Source organism: Solanum dulcamara, chromosome 9 (genome assembly GCF_947179165.1).
Source record: "Solanum dulcamara chromosome 9, daSolDulc1.2, whole genome shotgun sequence".
Taxonomy (NCBI): Eukaryota; Viridiplantae; Streptophyta; class Magnoliopsida; order Solanales; family Solanaceae; genus Solanum; species Solanum dulcamara.
This window is the reverse complement of record NC_077245.1, coordinates 55,281,574-55,308,257: the sequence shown is the minus strand read 5'-3', so window position 1 is coordinate 55,308,257 and position 26,684 is coordinate 55,281,574.

Sequence of the window (26,684 nt, the reverse complement as noted above, 5' to 3'; positions counted from 1 at the left end):
TCCAGCAGCTACCACAGGAAACAAAAGGTTACATCAAGATGGACAAGCTAGGAATGGCAAGTTTCAGAAGGAAAACTCTGAAAAGAATCAAACTACCCTCTTGACTGATCTCATTCCCAATGTATAATAGACTACTTATCTGTAATTTGTTTTACTTCTTCTTATTCCACCTAGTTATTTCCTATTGTAAGGGGAGAGTCTCCCTTGTTTATTGCTTCAGTAGAAATAAAAACACAATGCTAGAAGTAAAGCAGGGAATTCAGTAGATACAAACATCATCCACAAGAGGAGTTGCAATCACTCACAGCATTTTGGAGTTCAGAAGATACAGCAATAACACTACAACTACAACATCTATATCTAAGCTTCAGCAGGGCAACATGTGCAGGGTGAGTTGCACCATGTGGACCTGTCCAAAGCCTGGAAGCGTTAGGCGAGCGACATTGAAAAATTCAGCTGCCTTAAGCCTAAAGAGAATGCATTTTGCCTTTTGGAACTTCCAACTTGGGCAAAAAGCCTTCAAAATTTGCAGGGATAAAGAAAAGGCCATATATGCAAACATCATGAAGTTTCAGGTCAAAAGGATAATTGAAGACGTTAGTCGAGCGACTTGGAAAAAGATAATAGTCTCCAAAGCTCTTACTGAGGTCCCTTCCTTTTTGCTAGTTTGTGCAAGCCTTGTTTTGTTTGTTTTTGGTTGTTGTATTATTTCAGGTCCCTGGAGTGATGTATCAACATTCTTTAACAACAAATACATAGAGAAAAGCACAAATACAACTTCCAACCACCCTGCAACATCTAAGCTTCATCAGGGCAGCATGTGCAGGGTGAGATACAGCATGTGGACCTGTCCAAATGGCTCCAATCTTTGCAGGGTTTTACAAAATAATATATTGAAAAGGCCCAAGAAGTTTCAGCCCAAACGGACAATTGGAGGCGTTAGGCGAGCGACATCGAAAATTTTAGCTGCCTTAAGCCTAAAGGAATGGCCTTTTTTCCAACTTGAAAATAAAATCTCCAAACCTTGCAGAACTAAAGAAAGGGATGTTTGGATATATCTCAAGAAGTTTCAACTCAATCGTATAATTGGAGACGTTAGTCGAGCGTCGTTGAAAATTCTGACAGACTCCAAAGCACTCCTGGAAGAACTTTCTTTTTTGCTAGCTGGTGCAAATTCTTTTTTGCTTTTGGTTGTTTGTTGTATTGTTGCAGGTTGCTGGATTGATTCATCAACATCTAATCCCACCAACTTATTCCCCATTTCATATTCTAAACTGAGGAGACAACAACCTGGCAGCTTAGGAATTCACCAACACACAAACACTACTCTCATGCCAAATTCCTTGATGCAGCACCTGCAATAGCTCTCTTACACCTCAAGATTCCTGGAGCTCCTTGCTATGTCCACTTGTTATGTGCAGGAACAGAAACATGCAACAACAAGCAGTCGAACACATCAGCTAAGAAGGAAAGAAGAAGCTGTATACAGGCACATCAAACAGCAACACTAGATCCTTCCAAAGTGCAAGCCACCTTCAGTCAAACTTTTAAGCCAGGGATGCATCACCAGCATTGTGATTCAGTCCTTTTTCTTCCATAACAACAGCCCCAGCAGCAGCATTAAACAACTTCAACAACTTCACCCTGCAACTCAGAAGGACCATCTACAATTCTTGTTAGTATGTTGTCTTGTTTTTGTGGACATGTGCAGGTACTTTAATGAGCTGAACACTTCAAAGGAGCTGATCACTCTCTCTTTGGAGGCAATAAGAAGCTGTGTACAGTTCCACAAAGAGTCAAACAGAGGGAGACAACCTTGTACTCAAAGCCCATCCTGGTTGGCACATAAGGTACCTTCAAAGGAGCTGATCAACTCCCCTTTGGAGGCAACTAGAAGCTGCCTACAGGACTGCAACAGCCCTCACAGCTCCCATACTTGTGTGGCTCTTTGGTTACTTATTTATGCAGGTACACAAAGTCTCAGAAAAAGGGAGACAACAGCCACATATGCAAGGGCCTCACCTACTCCAATCACCTCTCCATGCATACCAGATGCATTCCATCAACATCTGCAACAACTCCACCAACTTCCAGCAGAGAAGGAACAAATACAAGCTAATAGTACTGGTTACAGCAGCTTGCACACTTCTTTGGTTGTATGTTTTGTTGGTTTTGTTTGGCTGTGCAGGTACTCCAAGAAGCTGAACCTGATCACAACAAAGAACCTCCCTTCTTGTGTAACTGACACCAACAAGCAACCTAATCACAAAGGAAGCAACAAGGAGATGCACATTTGCTTGTTTGTGGATTTTTCTGTTGTTGGTTGTCTATGCAGGTATCCCAAATCCAAAAGAGGGATCTACAACAAGCATATTACCAATTCAGCTACAGAGGCAACAACAAACTGGTTACAGGACTGCAGCAAGCTTCACTGCTTGCTTCCTTGGCTATCTGTATGTGCAGATCCACATACCAGGAGCTCTCCAGCACCCTCCAACATCCTCCACTACCTGCAGCAACCATACCAAATTATTTGGATCTCCTTGCAGGTGCTTGATTGTGAATATAGGCACAAAAGAAGATCATCTACTAGCTGGGCTGAACAACCACAGCATCAATGGCCTAGGTACAAGGCAGCAGCAGTTCTACTCCATAACAATAGCCACAAGCAAAGCTACTACATCTTTAATTTGCAGCAAGCAATAAGCTTTTTCAAGGCCTTCCTCAACAACTCCAAGGATGCTGGTTGCTACAACTCAATATACTTACGCTACCTTCATCCTCCTTAGCTGATATATGCTCAATCCTGAAGTGTATGCAACCTTCCATTGGGACTTACCTGTTATGACAAGACTAAAAAGGGCAAAGATGAAAAGAATTTTCCCACCCCATGCGAGATAGAAGGTTTATATACTTGTTCTTCTTTCAATTTAGCTATGTATGATACGTAGCATAGTTGAATAGGACTAGTGTAGATTACTTTCTTGTTTTCTCATGGAAGGGGAGAGTCTCCCTCATTTATGCTTTATTAGTCGAATTGTACCGGGAGAAGTCCTCTCATAGGTTTACTGCTTTCTAGTTATAGTTAGCCCTTTTTTTGTTTCGGGGATGAGTTAGCCGACCTTAATAGGTTAGCTGACTTATGAACCACCATAGGATCGGAGGTAAGGTTTATGTCCCCCTCCTTGTATTTTTACTTTTGTTATTTATGTTAAGGCTTGGGGGTGTTGCTCAACCCCTGACTATGCACGAGAGGTGGGAGCCTCGTGTAGGGTCTGTTCCCAAAAAAAAAAAAAAAAAAAAGTCACGCCTTCCATAATTTACATGAAAATCATCATTCAAAACATACTTATAGTCCATGATCATAGTTGAAATACATAATCATAATTCATACTTGGAAGTTCATGATCATAGCTTATACTTGAAATTAGGGTAAGACATTAATGCATGATCAATTGACTTGAAAACATGCATGATCATAAGCTTTTTTTCAGCCCATATATAATTCATATAGATAATATCATTAGGAAGTATAATTGAAAATACTCATATTTTGCATCACAAATCCTAAAAATCAAAATAGGAGAATTCATGGGAAAACTCTTCAATTCAATGCAATAACCATCAATTTATATCAAAATAGACTCATGATCGTACTTTGAATCATAATTCATGCAATAGGAGTAGAGATCATAAAACCCATAAAATATCATACATTAATTTGATAGAAAATCTCAAAGAATTGATTGGGCTTCATAGATTAAAGAATCTATGAATTATTACCCACATACCTTAAGTGAGAACACCAAATAATTTGAAGGAACTTGAGAGTTTTGATGGAGGGCTTTAGTGAATTTACTGGAAGTCTTCAATGGAGTCTTTGAGAGTCTTTTATAAGGAGAGAAATATTTGAGTAGGTGAATTGTTGAAGAATGAATAGAATTAGAGGTTTAGGTTAATTTATAGATTTGAATTAGCTCCTAAAAACGTCTAGGTTCATTAGATAACAATTTTGGAAAAGTCTAAAATTCCCTTACTAAAAATACAACTCGGCCAAAAACCCTTGCCAGGACCGTGACACTGACTTGTCGCAGACCTTTCTGTTTTGTACAGTATCTTGAAAAATCTATCTTTCAAACTACGGGTCCTAAAAGTCCACCAAAAGTATTTTCCTGCAGATTTTGACCCCCTAATTAATATTCCAAATTCAGATTTTCTAAAAAGATTAAGGATAATACGTTACAAGATCAGCCAAATCCCAAGGCATTCTTAAGGTACTTGTGAGCATTTTTGACGGATGTTACAATATCTTCCCCTTGGTAACATTCGTCCTCAAATGAGATTCAACTAATATAGGTAGGACATGGAAAAAGGACTAGCAACCCAACATGAATATGAGGACACTTTGAAAGATACATAGAACATGTAAGCTTCATACTTAACATAAGACATAGTCCTTGAGAAAAAAATATTTTCATGAATCATGCATGAATATAAATGACATATGGAACTGAAACGTAGGAGTTTAATCAATTTGATCATGAACAACTTAGTACATTTAGGCTAGAGTGAAAGGAAAGAGATACGAATAACACTTCATCATGTTCGATTTTTCTTCCCACATAGCACTTTCTACTTGTTGATTCCTCTATAACACTTTGACGGATACATCATCTTTATTTCTTAACCTCTTCACTTGCTGGTCTAAAATATCAATCAGGATCTCCTCATAAGTCAAACTCTCTTCCATACTCACATTCTTTATTGGCACAATAGAATTTGGATCACCCACAAACTTCCCAACATTGACACATATACCTTAGGCATCTACACCTCTATAGGAAAATTTATCCCAAGAGTACTACTCCTTACTACCCGTATTCAACAAACCTCAAAACTTAATAAAGAAACACACAATGCATTGTACATTCACCCATATGCCATCAATACTACATTCAAGCCTAGTCCTGTAACAACTCTAATACACTCACTTGAAACCCTTAACAAGAAGTCATCAATAGACTACTACAATCATTCACATATCTAAAACTACACATTCAAGCCTACCATTCTAACCATTTTATGGCTCCATTGAAGTCAACGTCACTTAATAATTTTCCTGTCTACCCTAGCATCTCTATATGTGCATTTGCATTAACTCCTACTAACAAACAAACCAATATACTCTAACCTATATATTGTACATAACAAGATCCATCTTACTCTTCCTCTATGTCTATAACCTTAGATGGGATAATCATGCCACATATTATCAAAATACGGAATGGCCACTCTATCTCTTTCTCTATCATGACCCCAAACTAGAGCCTTAGGATAAGAACTAAAGCTACCCTTCACTACTGAATCATGACCCTTCCATTATAGAATAGATTTATTTGAGAATTGAAACTTGACTCAATAATTTCTACCATCTATAGAATAATAAAATGTATGCAACCAATCCATACCAATCGTTACTATTTCAAAAAAAGAAATTCACACTTACTAGATGAAGCACCACGCTAAGTTTGGGGACCCACAAGGGGGTAGAGCTGAGATTGCCGATGACTATACTTATCAATATTATAAACCCTTGGAAAAGGCCTCAACTTGTGATCCTTCGCACCACAACCACAACATACACCCGAACCGGCTAGACAATCTCCCGGATGGTACCTTCCACACTTTTGGCATGCGAGAAAAGCTTGACCACTATAATTGTAACCTTGATATCTAGGGTTAGGCACCCTATTCTTGTGATACTTAGGCACTAAAGTATTATCAAAGGATGATCCATTCTCAATCTAGTCCTTCTTAGTCATCCTAGGAACCTCCTTAAGCTTTTCCTCTTTAATTTGCTCGGCATGAGTCATGAGTCTAGAGATATCCATTTCCTTTATTAACATGGTCGTCTTACATTCTTTGACAACCAAATCTGAAACCTCTAATATAAACTTAATCATTTCAGCTTGAGGGTTGCACACCAAGGTCGGACCATAATTTGACAACTTCATAAAGTTGAGGGCATATTCTTCACACTCATACTCCCTTGCTTCAAGTTGATAAATTCCATCACCTTCACCTTCCTTAACTCTAAGGGAAATAAATGGTCAAGAAATGCACCCTTAAAACTTTCCCAATATATAAGACCCTCATTCACTCTTTTGGCCTTCTATTAGTTATACCATACTTGAGCAACAACCTTGAGTTGGTAGGACGCCAATTCAGTTTTTTCTTCTAAAGTCACTCCCATAATGCTCACTATCTTGTTAACCTCATTAATGAACTCTTAAGGATTCTCATCAACCTTTGAGCCATAAAACTCCGTAGGATTCATTCATGCAAAATCCCTTACTCTTGAGGGCGGTGTAGGAATATTAGGAGGAGCCACAACCCTTTGTTTGGTTACCACTTGGGCCAGCATAGTAATAGCGGTTCAGAACTCCGCATTAGTCACTTGGTTTGGTAGATGACCATTATCTTGAGGAGCCAGGGGAGCTTGGGTTTCATTAGCATTGTCTCCTATTTGCAACAATGGTCTTCTTGGAGCCATATTTCTGTATATCGCAAAGAAAGATCTTTAGGGAAAAGAAGTCTTACGGTAAGCTTTATAGCATGACATGCATCAAGAAAGAAGTGAGAATTCATAAAATGCCTCATAGCCTCATACTCATAAGTGTGGCATGCTTCACACTCATAAATAAGACTCTACTTGACGAGGCATGTTGGACACCCTAGGATACTTGAAAAACCTTGTGCTCTGATACCAAATTTGTTATGACCCGATCTACGGCCTAGTCGTAACACGGTGATTGAAACTCCGAAAAACTCCAACTAATCCCCTTGTACATATCATAATCATTCATAAGGTAAATAAAAAGCGGAAATATCATAAGAGAGTCTAAATCATGAATAGAAATTTAAGAATCACACATGACAACATAAACTTGAAACATTTATCCAACTAGATGCCTCTACACATGAGTGTGGGAAGGGGCTAAGATATGTCTCTAGCTCACCCTCAATATTAAATATAATAAAATGTCTTTGAAACAATAACCAACTAGATGACTAGTTACCAATAAATCAGGACTCACCATAAACACCGCCGGATAGAAATGCTTAACTAGCCACGTGGACGAATATGATCTTCAACATCAACCCCTACATTATGAGACAATATAGGAAAAAAGTATATATTAGTACGTTGGAATATACTAAGTATGTAGGAAATGCAACGCATAGAAAACCATATTTGTACAAGTGACTATTTTAACTAGCATGATAGGAGAAGTAGTAAAAATAATAAGTAGTCTTTAAGAAGGATAAATGCATAATAAATCATAAGGATATCATATAAAGTAAAAGATAGAATTAGTCATTTAGAACATGAATAGACCATACATATATAGGATAAGAATCATAACCGATAATAAGACCATGCGAGCTATATCATGGAATCACAATGTTACCCCTACATCGAAGAAAAGTGGGAGACTACTTGCCAAGGTTAACTCTTACATGCCTAAGTGGATCCACTAAGTGGTTATGTGAACCAAGTATTCACTCCTAGTTCATAGGCTCGGGTACTCACCTCCAAGCCTTCATATTTTGGGTACTCACTTCTTAGATATTTGGGTATTCGCCTCTAATCCCTTTGTACCTACGTTGGCATATAGATATGAGACAAGAGACATTATATAAGGACCCCATATTTTGAGTCCCACCTCAAGTCCACATTTGATGCTAAGTCAAATTCCACGAAATATATATATAGCATAGAAATCATAATCTACATATATCATAGTCATGATCATAGGTTTGAAAATCATAGAGTAGCTCATATCATTAGGCCTTATGGAACCACATTGGACCCTAAGTCACCCTTTCCATAATTTGCATGAATATCATCATTCAAAACATACTTATAGTCCATGATCATATTTGAAATACATAATCATAATTCATATTTGGAAATTCATGATCATAGCTTATACTTGAAATTAGGGTAAGACATGAATGCATGATCAATTGACTTAAAAACATGCATAATCATAAACTTTCTTTTAGCTCATACATAATTCATATAGATAATATTATTAGGAAGTATAATTGAAAATACTCATATTTTACATCATAAATCTTAGAAATCAAAATAGGAGAATTCATGGGAAAACTCTTCAATTCAATGCAATAACTATCAATTTATATCAAAATAGACTCACGATCATACTTTTTTTGAAGGGAACAGACCCTACACGAGGCTCCCACCTCTCATGCACAGTCAGCGGTTGAGCATCACCCCTAAGCCTTATCATAAATAACAAATAGAAAAATACAAGGAGGGGGACATAAACCTTACCTCCACTCCTAGGTTGGTTCATAAGTCGGCTAACCTACTAAGGTTAGCTGACTCATCCCCAAATACAAAAAAGGACTATCTAGAAACTAGAAAGCAATAAACCTATGGGAGGACTCCTCCCGATACAAGTCGACTAAGAAAGCATAAATGAGGAAGACTCTCCTCTTCCATAAGAAAAAATAAAGTAACTTGTACTAGTCCCATTCAACTACACTACGTATCATACATAGCTAAATTGAAGAAGAATAAGTCTACGAAACTTTTATGTCGCATGGGGTGAGAAAATTCTTTTCATCTTTGCCATTTTTAGTCTTGTCATACCAAGTAAGTCCAAATAGAAGGATGTATCAACATCAACATCATGATTATAAGAGCTAAGGAGGATGAAAAAAGGGGAAAAATAGAGTTGTAGCAGGCCACAGCTAGAATTGTTGTTAAGGATGATGTGGGGTTGAATTATTGTAAGTTATAGCTTGTATATGATGCAGTTGTGGCTTGAACTAATGCTTGAAGGTTCAACTAATGGTGCTTTGTACCTTGGAGGGTGCTTATGTTCCTGCACACAAACAAATAAGCAAGTAAATAGCTCTAAGTAACTTGGATGCAGGAGGGCTTCTTTAGGTGTTGTAGCATAGTAGCTGGAATGGATGAATTATTGGCTGCCCATCTAAGTGCAACCATGTACTTTGTAATCCCTGTACTTGCAATAAAATAAACAACAACCTTGCATAATGAGGCAGAAAGGCTGAAGATCTGGGGTTTATTAGCAGCTACTTGAGTAATAATGTTACAAGAGGCTTAGCAGTGTGCATAATCTTGAGAGCTTCCAGGTTGGTGCACTCCCGTGTTGTAGTGATTGAAGTGCCAGCAGGAAATGTAATGGAGCTCTAGATGGTTTTTTTGATACTTGTTTGCATTTTATAAAGTCTAAAGGAGGCTTCAACTTCAAAGAGATATTGCCTTTCTTTAGTGTGCCTGCACATAACAACTTAACAAGAAACAAATAAACAATAAAGATGCTCCAAGAGTGCTTAAAAGTGTTACAGTTGTCTAGTATATCATGCTTGTGCAAGCAATAGTATCTTGTAATAGAGAGGCATGCTGATTTATGCTGCAGTTCTGCAAGCTCTTAGGAAAAAAAAGATGATGAGGGACTGGTTGTTGGTTTTTGCAGGCCTCTGATGTTCCTGCCAAGATGCAACAACCAATAGAGAGGAGGGGTTGCAGCTCTGTGATTATACCTGCAGGGCAGAAAACAAAGGGAGGGGAGCTTATTCTAATTCTAGATGCAAGATTAGAGTTTATAAGACTAGAAGAGTAAGAACTAAGGGAGACTCTCCCTTTTACAGTGGCCCTAACTATGAATTCTTCAAATATAATATAACTATGAAGTAGATACATTCAGGTTGCAGAATAAGTTAGTACACTAGGAAGTACTGCAAGGGAGAAGTCAGGGTGGCTTCTTGATCCTCTTGGTTCTTCTTTTCCTGAAGTTAGCCATGCCTAGTTTTTCCATTTCCATATGAGCTCTAGCTTCTTTAGAGAGGTCTTGCTTGGTGAAGAAGAGTTCAGGAGAAGTGCATTTATGGCTATGTATAGACAAGGAATCAGTTGTGTAGTTGGCTTCTCTGAAAATGTGGTTGCAGTTAAAATCTTGGAATTGGCTGATGATGTTCTTTAAGTTGTTCAGCTGCTCCTTGATAGGCCAAGGGGGTTTTGCTTCTTGTTGCAGCCACTTGGTAAGAAGCTGAGAATCTACCTCCAAGTTTACCTGTAAGTAACCAAGATGAAGGCACTAGGAGAGACCAAAGATGGCAGCCTTGATCTCTGCTTGATTGTTAGTTCCTACACCCAAGGGGGTTGCATAGGCAAAAATGAGATCACCATGAGCATTCCTAAGGAGGCCTCCTTCACCAATGTTGCCGGGGTTGCCAAGGGCACTACCATCAGTGTTAAGCTTCACCTTGGGAGCAGCTGGTTTAAGCCAACATGTAGGGGTTACTTTGGTATCATGAAAGCACTGCTCAACCAAAAGGACCAGGTCCTTCCAGTTATTAGGCCAGACTATATAAGGAAAAGCTGTGGTGAGAAGGTTGTTGGTGTCTTTGAAGATGGAGAACTTAACTCTAGTGAGATTAGACTGTTTCCCACCATATTTGGAAGCACATCTATTCTTCCATAGATTCAAACAAATGAAGATAGGAGTTGCATGGAGAATGAGTTTGTGGGCCTCATTCTTATGCTTTGAAGTCCACCATCTCATTAGCAGGTTTCTAAGGAGAGTGTAATCAGTATTAATTCCCAAAGAGTCAGAAAATAATCTCCATACATTATGAGCAAAGGCTCCTGCAACAAAGGTGTGACCAATGGTATCCTTGCCAGGTTTATAACAATAATAAAATTGAGAGGGAGCTCTTCCAAAGCTGATCAGCTTCTTATTTGTAGGTAATTTCCCTATAATGGCTCTCCAGATCAAGAAGGAGCATTTGAAAGGAATATACTTGTGCCAAGTACATAAGTTCAACATAGTCTTTATCCTCTTATCTCTGATGATCTCCTATGTAGAGAAGCAACTAAACTCCCTATTGGCATTAGGGATCCAGCAAGGCAGGTCCTGATGGAGGGGGTGGTAGCTGAACTGAGTTGCTAAAATGTTAGGGACAAATTAAGGAGGGGTTTCTTGGATGATGAGATCCACATTCCATTGGCCATTGGTTAGGAAAGCTGAATCTTGGGTGTTGTTAAGCCTACAACTATTAGCAGAGAAGTGTACTAAGGCCAACACCTAGCTAATTGTCCCACCAGAAAAGGAAAGAGCCAGACTTGATTTGCCACTGAATGTGAGGCTCAATGTTGTGCTTGTTGTTCATCAGATGCTTCCAAGTTAGGGACTGACTAGTGTGCCATTTTTTGGAGATGATGTTGGCCCTATGATAGTATTTGGCCTTAAGAAACTCTCCCCACAAAGTATTCTTAGTTCTGAGGGTCCACCACTACTTGTACTGAAAGGATTTAGGAACATCATTGATTTGTCTAACTCCTATACCCCCTTCATCACAAGGATAGCTAAGATTCTTCCATGAGGACCAGTGATACTTTCTCTTAACATTTTTCCACCACCAGAAGAAGATAGTAGTGATGCTTTGGATCTGCTTGATGATGGTAGAGGGAGGGGTGCTGGCTGATAAAAAGTGTATTGGTATGGATTGAATAACATGCTTGACAAGAATAGCTCTTCCCCCATAGCTCAATATTTTTGCATGCCAGCCAATGATCCCGTTAACAACCTTTACAATAAGATCAGAGTAATAGATTATTCTTTGCCTGACAATGTAAATAGGACACCCCAAGTAGGTTATGGGACTACTCTTTTGGCTAAATCTAGTGATCCTCTTGATTCTCAAGACAGTAGCCTTGAAGGCATTGGATGGAACCATAAAGTGACTCTTTTGTTTGTCGATCAATTGTCCAGATACCTTTTCATAAGCATCTAAGGTCTCCATGATGAGAGTCAAGGTCTGCTTCCTTCCATAGGCAAAGATAATGATATCATCAGCAAAGCTAAGGTGGTTGATTTGAGGGCCCTTTTGAGCCATGAAGAAACCATGAAACTGAGGGTGGTGATGAAGATTGTTCATGAGCCTAGAGAGAACTTCAGCTCTTAGGATGAATAAAGTTGGGGATAGAAGATCTCCCTGCTTGAGACCCCTTATAGAATGAAAGAAACCATGCCTGGATCCATTAACTATAACAGAGTACCAATTGTCTAACATAATTCTCCAAGCCATGTCAATAAATCTTTTACCAAATCCCATTCTTCTCAGAACCAGGAAGGTGTAGGACCATGATACCCTATCATAAGCTTTGGCCATGTCAAGCTTGATCATAACATTGCCCCCTATGTTAGGCCTTTTGATCTGGTGGATGATTTCCTAGGCCAACATGATATTCTCAGATATGCTCTTATTCTTAACAAAGCAAGATTGGTTAAGAGAGATGAGATTAGGAAGGATAGTGCAAGTCTAAGACAAAAGAGTTTGGAAATGATTTTGTTGGTGAAATTACTCAAACTTATGGGCCTAAATTCAGAGATTTTGGTGGGGTGGTTTACCTTGGGGAGAAGAACCAAACAAGCATGAGAGAAATACTTAGGCATAGTCTGACCACAGAAGAAGGAAATGACTACACTAAGAAGGTCTTCTTTGATGATGTCCCAACATACTTGGAAGAATTTTCCATTCATCCCATCAGGACCAGCTACTGAGTTGGGATTCATGGCAAACACCATAGTTTTCAGCTCTTCCATAGAAGGTGTGGCTTGGAGGGCCTCATTCTGCTGATCAGTAACTATAGGAGTAATGCACTGAAGGTCATGTTGTTGAATATATTTCTCTTCTCCAGTAAAGATTTATTGATAATGGTTACAAGCTGCTTCAGCTATCTCAGCATCACCTTGCACCCAAGAGCCTTCATCATTTTGGATCCTATGAATGTATAACTTCCTTCTTCTACGTCTAATCAAAGCATGGAAGTAGCTAGAATTCATATCACCCTTTTTAAACCAATGCAGCTGAGATTTCTGCCTGAGAATGGCATCCTCCAATTTCATATATCTAATATATTCAACATTGATAGCATAAAGCTTGGACCTATTATCATTGGAATTCATGTTTATCAGGTCTTCTTCAGCTTGTCTAACAACTTCCTCATACTTTTTGACTTTAGCATAAATATCACCAAACTGATTCCTGGACCTATCACTAAAACTGGTGGCAAGTCTCTTTATCTTTTTGTAGAAGATCCATATAGGATTACCCTCTATCGGTCTGCTCCAATAATTTTTAACAAGCTCCATAAAAGAAGGATGTTCAGGGCAACAATTAAGAAACTTGAAATACTTGATGGGGTTGTGATGTTGATCAACCATTTCCAAGAGTAGAGGGCAGTGATCAGAGCCCATAGAGGGAAGATGAGTGATGGAGTTAAGGGGCATAGTTTCTAGCCATCTATCATTAGCCATCCCCCTATCTAGTCTGTTCCAAATTCTGGACATGATGCCCCTCTGGTTGCACTAGGTGTACTTCTATCCAGTGAATCCAAGATCTTGCAAGCCACTAGCCTCTAAGTACTAATGAACTCAAGGCTTTTTATCATATTATACATGACCCCTCTAAGTTTTTCTTCAGGATTAGTAATAACATTGAAATCACCTAGAGTACACCATGGAAGAGGTGTAGTGGACTACTGCAGAATGCTATCCCAGAGAGGCCTTCTGAGATGATCCTTACACTTGGCATATACAAAAGTAGTAATAAATTGATTAGGTCTCATTACACGATTGATTTCACAAATAATCAGTTGTTCCTCATTCTCCAAGATAGTGCAATTCACAGTTTTATCCAAAAAAATCCAAATCTTACCATTTGGATTATGAGTGGCATAGTCCATATTGAGATGGTTTCTGAAGTACTGTAGCTGAGTGCTATCAGAGAAAGGTTCCAGAATTGCAATGATACAGATATGATGAATGTTTTTGAGGAGTTTAATTCTATCCATGGCTCCTTGGGTATTAATTCCCCTCACATTCCAACTAAGGATACTAATCATTTAGATGGTTTGGGGGTGTGGAGCCTGGTACTTGGCCTGCCAGTGGGGATAGATATAGTAGAGTTTTTTGTTTTAGTGCTAAGTTTGGTCCTATATATCCCTCTAGGAGATAGGGCCTGTGAATTAGTCACTTGCTGAGTTTCTTCCTCATAGACATTATCAGGAGAAGGGCTGAAGATTTTGATTAGCTGCTCACTTACACTATCATCATCATCATGATCTTGCAATGAATGTTTATCATTATTTTCTTCATTTTCTGACTCATACTCTGACTCACACATTGCATACTCATTAGTAAGATACTGTATGTTAGTGTTGGGGGTGCATTTGAGTTGAGGGAGATTAGTAAATATTTCAGGAGTGTTGTGAACAATTTGTTTAGGAGATGTGAGAATGCAGTGAACTTGGAGAGGAGTGATATCCATCCCCACTTGATCCTCATCAAGAATAAATTGTTGGTATTCCTGCTCCCCTTGCTGCAATATCACCCTGTCCAAATTGGGAGATTGACATTTCTCAGTAGAATTCTTTCCTTGAATTTTATTTTTGATGGCCTCTTTTCTATTTTTGCTCAATTTATTCTTAAATCTTTTCCACTAGTACTAGCATAGGATCCCAGATCTTTGGTCATGGAACCTTTGACATTTTGCATGGGAGGTTCATCAGCAGAGATAGTAGCATGAGTAGAAGTGTCAGTTTGAGCCTTATATGTAGAGGTAGCAGGAGCTCTAAAGTCACTCTTAGGGTCAGTTGGATTCTCATGCATAGCATGAGCCATTACCCCTCCCTTGTTGGTTTCCCCATCCTGCATGTTAGTGGGGTTCTCCTGAACTTTTCCAGCCTTACCTCCATCAACTACGTGATCAACAACAGCAGCTGTATAAATTGGGGGACTCAGGGGGATTGGGAGTGATAAGTCAATATCTGAATTCCTTGCTATATTGGTCCCTTGATTAGTACCTGTTAAGATAATACTTGTATATATAATATAGGGGGAATAGTCCTATGGAAGAGATAAGTCAATACATTTTCTTTGGCTTGGAGTGCTTTCCTGCATTGTTGATGAACTTTTCTCAATTGAGTTCCTTTGGTTAGTTGGTTCTCCTGCATCTTAGTTAGTGGTTTGATCTTGTGCAACAAGATCAACATAATTATTTGAATTGAAGTTACGAGTAGAGTGCTTACCTGCTTCTGTGACTTTTGGTTGGAGATTATCAGATCCCCTGTTCTACTGTGGCAAAGAAGAGTTAATGAAATTATTTTTATGGAGCTTGTTTTGTCCCTTGGATTACTTCCTCCTCTGAACTTGCCATTGCTCAGACTTTCTATTATCAGCCATCTATTGAGGATGAGTAGGGATAATATTTGCAGCTTCATTAATGTATGGCACATCCTGATTTTTGTTAATCATGCCCTCTTTGTTGTTGATCTTTTTTGCTGCTTCCTATTTTTTTCTTTTCCTATGTTCTTCATCCCTCCTTTGTATATTGCATGCATGTATCAAGTGACTTTAATGTTTACAATACATGCAATAATCAGGAACATTCTCATGTAGAACAGCTTGCTACCTCCCTCTAGTTTTATCATCTTTATCATAGCCCAGCCACACATAGGGAGGTCTTTCTTTAGTGAGGTCACCTTGAAGTCTCACTTTAGCTATGCTCACCCTAGTTTTTTGAGTAGAGGCAGTGTTAAGGTACAAAACTTTCCCCACAGATGATAGTAAAGTTGTGATGAACTCCTTATTATAGCAATGCCAAGGTAGCTCAGGTAAGGCCACCTAGATAGGCACTATTGGAGTTTCTTCTTCAGGTGTGAATGTTGGAGTCCATGTTTGAATTCTCATGGTTTGACCCTCTATGTTCATTCTCTTCTAAGTCCAAATAGTGGTATAATCCAACTCATTATCCAAATCAATGTAGACATGTCTAGCATTGAAATGAGCAGTTTTAACACCCCCTGAAAGTTGAGTTTGAAGAATAAAGCTTCTTCTTATTAACTCTATTTTAGGCATGGTATTGGTAAAATTGCCAACCAAGGTGTACTTACATCTTTTAGCAAGTTTGTGCATGAACTCAAATTTTTAAAAATCACTACAAGAAGCCCTTGCTTGGTGGTGTATTCGGGGGGGATAACTCAAAGGGTGTCTCATTCTTAGCTTGGTTTGTTCTGAGTTTGGCAGCAAAGGTCTGAATTACAGTATATGGGGTAGGTTGAGGGACCTGGTCCTTCAAGTTGGGAAAGTTATTCTTCTGGGGGTTGTCGTTAGTGCTATTAGGTTGGGTCTGAGTGCTAACTACTTTGGTTTCATAATGGTTAGGACCAGTTTTGTCTAGGTTGTTAGACACCTTAGGATGATTAGTTTTTCCATAGGAGTCAAAGTTGTTAGACACCTTAGGGAAGCTATTGTGGTTATTGGTAGAGGGCTGAATATGGTTTTGGTTGCTAGGGTGGGGGTTGGCTTTGTTGATCACTTTGGATAAATTTTCAGGATAGTTAGCAATCTTAGAGCCCTTCATAGACATGTTCATAGAAATACAAGGTGACTCATTTGCATGAGGCAAATAAGGCTCACTCGATTTCAACAGATCATCAGTAGGAGGCATAGAATTAAAGTGAGAAGACTTACCTGTGGTTATTCTTCCTTGTGACTGATTTTGCTCAGCATTTAAGGTATGTTTAACATTTTCATGCTGAAGAATGCTATTATCATTATTCATGATAATAGCATCACTCCTAGCACTGTGACTGTGAATAACTCTTTCATTTAAGCCTTGATGACTTTTTGAATTTGAACTTGTAGGAGATGATTCGAGGTCCCTTGTTTGGTTGTGAAGCATCAAAATACCGTTAGGGACATTTTGGCATTGGTCCTCCATTAATTGGTTCACCGGAGCTCCGGCGACTTGAGTTTCCATCGACGACTTACTATTACATTAATTATGCGTACCTTGAATTACTTGAATTTTATCAGGAGCATGATCATAGTGATCAAAAGATTGCATTCCATGCAATTGTTGCTGTAATTGGTCCTGCAAATTAAATGTTTTTTGGAAATTGACCAGCTAAACTTGCGTGTTCTTTGCTCGAACTTCGATCAGGAGTTGAAGAGATATTCGAGGAGCTGGGGATTGATTCGATATGGAGCTTATTTCTAGGAAGATGCACAAGACCTTTACGAATATTTTGGCATTGGATTTGGTTGGATTGGGTTGCTGGAGCTCTAGCGCCGACATAGATTTTTTTGCCGGCGATTACTATACTGGTGAAACTTAATCCCACAACTACTTCATGACCTGGGGAACAAACCCTAGGAGGTTCAATCTCGAATGTCGCCGGAGCATGGTTGAATAAGAAGGCGACGTTCCAGGGAGTCTAGCTTTTTCAGTTCAGCAATCGCCTGGTCAATACTGATAATTTGTATGGTGATTTGATCCATATTTTGGACTATGGGTAGTCCAAATGATAAGGAATTAGGCGCACCTAATCTTGTAACTCGAATCAATCCATTGGTTTACAGAGAAACAATTTTTTGAGCAATTCACAGCTCCTTCTCAGAAATGTGAACACCGATCAATTATAGTTGAGTCAAACCAGTGTCACTTGAAATTGTTATTGTGCTTTCAGTATTATTTTGCAGATTCAAGTGTCATCAGTTTGATGAAGGGGTGATGTTTGATGATCTATATTTGGTGGCCAAAGGAGCTTCATCGGCGGTGGTGAAGCCATTTTGACTTACCGGTGATGATGAATAGTAGAGTCGTATATAGAAGAGGCACTAGTCGAGAGAGAGAGCTAGGGTTGGAGGAAGGAGTGTGTGAGATAGTATGCAGTGTATTGTGAAATCTATCTTTGGTCAGAATACTCATGATCATACTTTGAATCATAATCCATGCAATAGGAGTAGAGATCATAAAACCAATAAATTATCATACTTTAATTTGATAGAAAATCTTAAGGAATTGATTGGGCTTCATGGATGAAAGGATCCATGAATCAATACCCAAATACCTTAGGTGAGAACACCAAATAATTTGGAAGAACTTGAGAGTTTTGATGGACAGTTTGAGTGAATTTACTTGAAGTCTTCAATGGAGTCTTTTGTAGAGAGAGAAATATTTGAATAGGTGACTTGTAGAAGATTGAATAGAATTAGAGGTTTAGGTTAATTTAAAGAGTTGAATTAGGTCCTAAAAACATCTAGGTTCATTAGCTAATAATTTAGAAAAAGTCTAAAATGCCCTTATGAAAAATACAACTCGTCCAAAAACCCTTGCTAGGTCCGCGATGAGGACTTGTCGCGGACCTTTCTATTTTGTGCAGTTTCTTGAGAAATCTATCTTTCGATCTATGGGTCCTAAAAATCCACCGAAACTATTTTCCTGCAGGTTTTGACCCCTTGATTGATATTCTGAACTCATATTTTCCAAAAATATTAACGATAATGCGTTACATGAGCGGCCTAATCCCAAGGCATTCTTAAGGCACCTGTGAGCATTTTTGAGGGATGTTACACTTAGACTAGGCCAATCGACCTTTGATGTTCGTCCTTCACTTGTTGGAAATTCGTACATTCAGAAACAAACCTTGCTATGTCCTTCTTTATGCCACCCCACCAATACAACTATTTCATGTCTCGATACATTTTTGTCGAACTAGGGTAAATGGAGTATGTAGAATTATGTGCTTCCATCAAGATCAAACTCCTTAGGGCATCCACTTCTGAAACATATAATCAACCTTGGTAATATAAAACCCCATATCTCCCTTGTGAAAAGACCTCCACCTTCTTTTCCTTCACCAACGTCTTTAACACGATAAGTATCGGGTCAAGGTATTGTTTTAACTTGACATCCACCACCATGGAGGTTTCTGACCTATTTTGGAAAACCATACCCCCATCATGGTTACTGCATAACTTCACACCTAATCTCACCAAACAGTGAACATCTTTCACCAACTCACTCTTTCCATCATCAACATGGGCCACACTCTACTCAGTGCATTGGCAACCATGTTGGCTTTACTCATATGATAGTGTCAACTCATGTCATAGTCCTTAAGGAGCTCTATCCATCTCCGTTGCCTTAAATTGAGGTCTTTTTGAGTGAACACATATTGGAGGCTTTTGTGATTGGTAAACATATCTACACGCACCCCATAGAGGTAGTTCCACCAAATTTTCAAAGAAAAAACAATGGCTACCAACTCAAGATCATGGGTAGGGTGGTTAAGCTCATGCACTTTCAATTGCCTAGAAGCATAGTCTATGACCTTATATTTTTCATTAAGACACAACCCAAACCAATCATCGAAGAATCACAATAATCCATAAATCCTTCTAATCCTTTTGGTATAGTCAAAATAGGAGAGGAGGTAAGTCGAACTTTCAAAGTTTGAAAACTCCTTCCACAATCATCCGTCCATATGAATTTCTCCTTTTTTTGACTGAACTTTGTCATAGGAGAAGACATGGAAGAAAACCCTTTGACGAATATTCTATAGTAACTAGCTAGACCCAAAAAGCTCATAATGTCCGAAGGAGACAATGGTCTAGGACAATTTTTGATCACCTCTATTTTCTTTGGATCTACCTTGATCCCATCAATGGACACTATGTGACTAAGAAATGCCACTTCCTTCAGCCAGAACTCACACTTACTAAATTTTGCAAATAATTGCCTATCCCTCAATGTTTCGATCACAACCCTCAAGTGATCTTCATGTTCCTCCTCACTCCGAGAGTAGATCAAAACATCATCAATGAAGACCACAATAAAAGTATCAAGGTAGGATTTGAACATCCTATTCATTAGGTCTATGAACACTGTTGGCGCATTTGTCAACCAAAAACTCATAATCACAAACCCGAAGTGACCGTACCTTTTCTAGAATGCCATATTTGGAATGTCACACTCCTTCATCCTTAGTTGGTGATAGCCAGACCGAAGGTTGACCTTGGAGAAGTGACTTTCCTCTTGCAATTGATTAAACAAGTCATCTATCCAAGGAAGTAGATATTTGTGCATAATAGTTACCTTATTCTATTGCTAGTAGTCTATGAACATTCCAAGCGTCCCACCCTTCTTTTTTATAAATAACATATAAGAACCCCACGGTGAAATACTTGGCTTTATTAACCCCTTTTCTAGAAATTCCTTTAATTGTCACTTCAAATTTTTCAATTCTACAAGGGCCATTCAATAAGGAGAGATAGAGACAGGTTGCGTATCGGGGAGAAGATTGATACAAAAGTCAACTTATCTTTCCGGAGAGATACCAAGAAGGTCATTAGGAAATACCTAAGAAAACTCATTGACTACAAAAACCAACTAAAGAGGAGAACTTTTGGAGTCGACATCCCTAACCCTCATAATATGGTAAATACAACCCTTAGTAATCCACTTTCGGTCATTGAGATAGGAAATGAACCTACTCTTCACCACCAAATCACGACCCTCCAATTCAAGAACAGACTCATTTGGGAATTGAAACTTGACTCGGTGAGTCCTACAATCTATGGAAGAATAAGATGCATGTAACCAATCCATCCCAAGGATGACATCCAAATCTACCATGTTAATCTCTATAAGATCATAAGGAACAACTTTATGCAAGATGTACACAGGACACCCCCTACAGAGGTTTCTAGCCACAACCGACTCACCCACCGGGATAGACACCACATAAGGCTCTACTAAAATTTCATGCAATAAATCAAACCTGTTAGCTAAGAATGGAGTAACAAATTATAAGTTTGCACCCGAGTATAATAATGCATATACATTAAAAGTAAAGATCCTTAACATATCGGTAACATCGTTTGGTGATTTATCAAACTCTTGCCTCCCATGCAAGGCATAGAAATGGTTGGTGTGTTGGCCACCTCTTTAAGCTTGTTGGACATGAGCAACTTAGACTTGAGGCCTATTACCACCACCACCTCTACAATCCTCACTATGGTGACCTGGTTTGTCATATTTGAAGCACGCATTTTAGCCAGCCAAGTACTCCCCCTTGTAGGTTCCCCTAGACTTCTTGCATGGGGGAAAATCTTGGGTGCCAACATTATCTCTTAGGATTATTTGATTAGGACCCTTATCCTTGGTTGAACTTGGGAGGGGGAGTATTAATGTAACCTTGTCCCATAAACCATTGCCTACCTTGACCTTTTTCTTTACTACCATAAACGGGCCTTTGAGGGTTGGATTCTTCACCATCAACCCTAGCTTTCTTAAACTCTCTAGACTTCCTCAACTTCTTATCTTTAGTTTGTTCGGCATAAGTCATTAACTGGGAGATGTTCATCTCCTTGACCAATATATCTATTATGTACTCCTTGGACACCAAGCTTGAGATGTCGAAAATAAAATTACTCATCCTTGCCTGGGGTTAGAGACCATAAAGGGAGTATACTTGGACAATTTTGTGAACTTGAGGGCATACTCCTTTGATTGAGGTTGATGAACTCTTATATTTTGGCCTCCCTTAGATCCAATTGGAAGAAATGGTCTAGAAAGGTACCTTTGAACTCTTCCCATTCTATCGGCCCCATTTCTTCATCCCTTCCAACAACCCATTATTCCTACCACACTCGAGCCATGACTTTGAGTTGATAGGCCACTAGATTGGCCTTTCCATTTAGTGGCACACCCATGATAGCCATAATTTGGTACACCTCATCAATGAACTCTATAGGGACCTCATCTAGTTTAGAACCATTGAACTAGGGAGAATTCATCTCTTAAAAATCCTGAATATAAGAGTCCAAAATTTGTACTTAAGGAAGAGGGACACCTTGATGCCTATGGCGGGATACAACTTGAGCCAATAATACGATGATGCTATAAAACTCGGTATGAGTTACCCCTTTTTCATGATGGGAAGCATCGGGAACTGGAGGATCTTGGTCCTTATCGTCAACCCTTGCTCTTAGAGGTGCTCTTCCACAAGGCATCATCTAAAGAACATAAAATAGGTCATTAGCTAGAGGAAAACTTAGAACACTCTAGGGCATGACATGAGTTGAAAGAAGTGAAGACTTTCTTAAATGTACCATAGTCTCCTATTTAGAGTTGTGGCCTTCTTCAACCATGAACATGACCTTATTTGATGAGGTATGTTGTAATTATTGGACAATTTCAAAATCTCATGATTTGATACCAAGTCTGTCATGAACCAGTCCTAGAAGTGACTTGGTAAATGAGAAACCCGAAGGTACCTCACCCAAGCCTCTTAGCATTCATTAAGCATTTTATTGGTAATGATAAATAAATCAAGCAGAAATATAGGGAATATAGGGACTAAGGGGATTCACATTAATAAGAGTCAGAGACAACATAATATCATTTACTATGTCAAACAATACCTTCTACATTAAGACTAAGCAGGGGCTAAAATATGTCCCTAGCTCACCCTCAAGATTAAGTCAAAAATACCAAACTTAATTTAAATGTCTATACATAACATATGCTAGATAATGTAGGAGTATTATTCTTGGAACATGGAAACTCGTAAAAGTGGTAGCCTTCAATGATCAACTTAGTCACGGGGAGAAGGGTGAGGAGCGATGCCGGTCCCTACATGGTGATATCATGTAGGAAAAAGTATGCTTTAGTAATTTGAATGTACTAAGTATGTGAGTATGCTATGAAATAAAGAATATAAGACAGAGACATGTGTAAACAATATACAAAGTGAATGCATACATGAGACATCATCATCTAGAATAAACATTATATAACTTTAGCATTAAAACATCAAACGATGGAATCGCTCATTAAAACCTTTGGCTTACAATATCATCATGGCTGTCATGCCCTATTTACCACCCTACTAGTGAACCTTGATTTATAAGAAAACTAGGTCTATAATCATAGATGGTATTCTGGGTAACATGCTAATCGGCATATAGGGATGTTATACATGTCATATCATAATCTTAAGCATTTCATTTGATTCAATATGAGGATTGTCCTTTCACATTGAACCCTTGCTTTGTCTTAGAAGCCCTTTCATCAATCAATCATTTTATAAAGACTCTCCTTCATAAGCATTTACTTTATTTCCTTCATTGGAGTCAAACTTCATTTCAACTTTATTTTATCGTAGGAAACTAGGTGGGTTCATTTCATAAAACCTTTCAATGCGTTTAAACATTTCCTGCATGCATGTGAGTGATGGAAATGCATAAAATACATATTCTTAAAGCAACCCACCATATGTCTTAAAACTCCTTTCAACCCTTCATATAGGAACTTTAATAATATAATAACTTCATGAAATCAAGAATCAATATATATCAATATATGTAAAGAAACTTCAAATATACCATAATCTATGCATTTAATGTCATCATGTAAAAGCCCATAAGATTTCATCATTTAAAATTGAATAGCTAGTTCAAGAAAATATATGGGCTCCATGGGTTAAAGGACCCATGGATGAAAACCCACATACCTTGAGGGAAACAAAATCCCAAGAATATTTTAGGAAGAAATGAAACTTGAATGCCTTGAATTTAGAAACCCTAGCCTTGACTTGAGGTTCTTGAGAGAGTTTGGGAGGAGAGAATTTGAGAGCCTTAGGTCTAAGTGTGAAGAATAAGGTCTTGGAAGGGTTTAGGGTCTTTATATAAGAGAATTCAGTCCTCAAAATGACACCCTTTTGATTTAAACATAGGAAAAGACTGGAAGGTCCCTTTACAAATCTGGTAGGAAGAGACTTCATGGGGACCCTTCACGGCCCATGGTGCTCACCGTGATAAGGGACTTAGAGAAATTCAGAAAAAAAGGACTTGTAGGGTAGTCTCTGAAGTTTATTCATGGGCACCTTGATGGTCAGTGAAACGCATCACAGCCCATGAAACGTGGCCATGGTGCAGGTCCTACAGGAGGCCTATAAAAGTGGCTTCCACGGACCCCTTCACGGTCTGTTAAAATCTCCATAGCTCATGGTCGTCGTCCGTGGACCCTGCCTTGGGAAACTTCTAGAGGACTTTTGGGAGGGCTCACTATGAAGGGCTTCATGACCTGTGGTATTCACCATGGTCTTTAGTCCTCCATCATGGTTCATCCTTTGCAGACTAAATCTTTGAATCTCAACCAAGGTTGAACACCATGGTCCATTGAGCTTACCACGGTATGTGAAGGCTTCCATGGTCAGATTCTGAGCCAGTTTTCTACAGCTTTTTGAGAATTCTTCCTTGGTTCTTGGTTTAGGACCTTTCATATTTTTAGGGTCTTATAGGAATCCATTTTTGAATTCTCACATACTATAGCTATCAAAGCCTAAAAACAAGCTCTAATTAATGGAGACTTTAACATAGTCTTGAAAACCCTAGCATTTTATTCCCTGTGCTTGTTTCATAGCATTTTTAGGGTCTTATAGGAATCCATTGTTGAATTCTCACATACCATAGCTATCAAAGCCTAAAAACAAGCTCTAATTAATGGAGACTTTAACATAGTCTTGAAAACCCTAGCATTTTATTCCCTGTGCTTGTTTCATAACCCAAGCGTAGGTCTTAGAGGTGACACGGCAAATGAGACACCTAGAGGTATCTCATCCAAGACTCTTAGCATTCATTTATCTCTTCATAGGTAATTACATTTGAGAACAAGCAAAAATAAATGGTATAATGGGACTAAGGGAGAACAAGTTTAAATGAGAACCATATTAGAAAAATCTTACATATACATGTCCAACAATATCTCTAGATCATAGACTTGGCAGGGGCTAAAATATGTCCCTAGCTCACCCTCATTAAAAATATAAATAAGAACCATAAAAGGTATTCAAATTGTTTTACACATAATAAGATAGAAAAGGAAATGACATGTTGTTCCCAAACCATGGGAAATCACGAACTACGTATCCTTTGACAAATCAACTTGCCACGAGGAGGTGAATATGGAGCAATGTTAGTCCTTACATGGTGATATCATGTAAGCAAAAGAGTATGCGTTGGTACTTTGAATTTACTAAGTATGTAGGTATACATAAACATCAAAGAAACATTGGAACATTAATGTCGTAAGAAACATAGGGCAATGCATGCATAATCAATCATGTATACAATAGTTGAAACCTTTATTTTGTGGAAAGATTACCATAACCTACATTTAAGACCATGCGAGCTATTCATGGAATCCAACATAATCCCCTACGTTGTCACAGGGAGTCTACTTGCCAGGTAGAGATCTGTAAAACTTTACTCATTTCTTTAACTTTAACTTTAATGGATTTTGTGGATCCACTAGCCTAAGCCTACAAGGGCTCCTATGTTAGCACATAGTTAGTGAGACATGGGGTTGCTAGTTGGATTCCCTTACAGAGTCTCACCTCAATGCCCCATTTGGTTCTAAGTCGAATCCCACAGAATAATTCATATAATAAGAAAATAGTCATTTACATAGCTTTAGATTATCAAAACATCATTCAGTAGAATAGCTCATTAAAACCTTTATTGCTTCGAATATGTGAGAAATTCCTTATCACATAAAGAATCCATTCATTTCCTAAGATGTCCTTGCATCATTATTCAATCATTCTTTTATTTTTTAAGTCTCCTTTTTCATCATAAACATTACTTTCATAAATATTTATTTTGGAATCAAATCTTTCAATACAACTTCATTGAAACATAGTTAAACTAGGTGGGTTCTATTTAATCAACTTTCAAACTATTTAAATCAATGTTAGCATGCATGAGAGTAATAAAATGCATCAATTAAAACATGTTTAAGCAATCCACCAATACACTTTAAAACTCCTTTTCATGTTTTCATATAAGGACCTTTGATAAATCAATCATTTCATAAAATTAAGAGTTAATATAGGTAAATAAATTTCAAATAGGCAATAATCTATGCATTTGGAATCATGATTTAAAAACCCAAAAGATTTCACCATGTGAAATTGAACTATTGAGTTTAGAAAATACTTGGATTCCATGGGTGGAAGAACCCATGAATGAGACTCACATACCTTAGAGAAATTAATACCTAATGCAATCTTTGAAATGAAGACTTGAAGAACCTTGAAGTGAAACCCTAGACTTGGCTTGAAACCCTTGGGAGAACTTAAAAGGAAAGAATTTGTTTATTTGACTCTATTTGTGAGAATAAAGTGTTTGGGATAGTTTTAGTTCTTTAGACAGGGTTAATTAATTCCCTAAAATTACCACACTTTAATGTTAAAATGCGGGGAAAAACTAGAATACCCTTCAAAAAATAGGCTTGACATGGGCTTCATAGAGGACACATCGCGGTCCGTGGTGCTGACCACGTCCCGTGGTGGTGTCCCATGATAATTGACTTGGAGGAAAATTTTTAGGGTTTGTAGGGAAAGTCTCAGTACTTCCTCCATGGAGACCTTCACTGTCTATGGATGGAATCATGGTCCATGAACCGTGATTGTAGTGCAAGACCTGCAAGAGTGACTACCACGGATCATAACATGGTCCGTGAAGAGCTAAACGGCCGGTGGTGGTCGATCGTGGTCCTTGCCTTGGAAAGTTTTCTAATGCCTTAGTGGATGTGTCACCACGGAGGACACTACTATCCATGTTTCTCACCATGGTCTGTAGTTCCTCATCATGGTCCCTTCTCTACAGGGTTAGGTTTCAGAACTTCCACTATGGTAGCTCACCACGAGGCATGGTGCGGACCATGGTACATAATGGCCCTTTGTGGTCACCACCTGGTGACGGTTT